Source organism: Python bivittatus, unplaced genomic scaffold, assembly GCF_059951505.1.
Source record: "Python bivittatus isolate LINGU-HERP-01145 unplaced genomic scaffold, Pbiv_v1 ctg000330_np1212, whole genome shotgun sequence".
Lineage (NCBI taxonomy): Eukaryota > Metazoa > Chordata > Lepidosauria > Squamata > Pythonidae > Python > Python bivittatus.
Window position 1 is genome coordinate 43559338 of NW_028277058.1, and position 284 is coordinate 43559621.

The following is a 284-nucleotide window of genomic DNA, read 5'->3' on the forward strand; positions in this document are numbered from 1 at the left end:
TATGTTAATTTATGATTTAATTTATGAATTGAACTTGCACGGTTTTATATATAGCCACTTTGATTAAAAAAATAGGTGAGTATCTTGGCATAATTCAGACTAATCTGTGAAAATGTCTTTGTATAAGAAATTCTGCACATAAGAGACATTACTGAATTCCAATTAGCTTTATAAAAAGAGATGCAAGATACAACAGTACTCTGAATTCAGGTTTAACAAATGTGAGGTTCGAATGTTACTGATAATGTATTTACATAAATTTTAATAGCATTTAGAAAATCTTC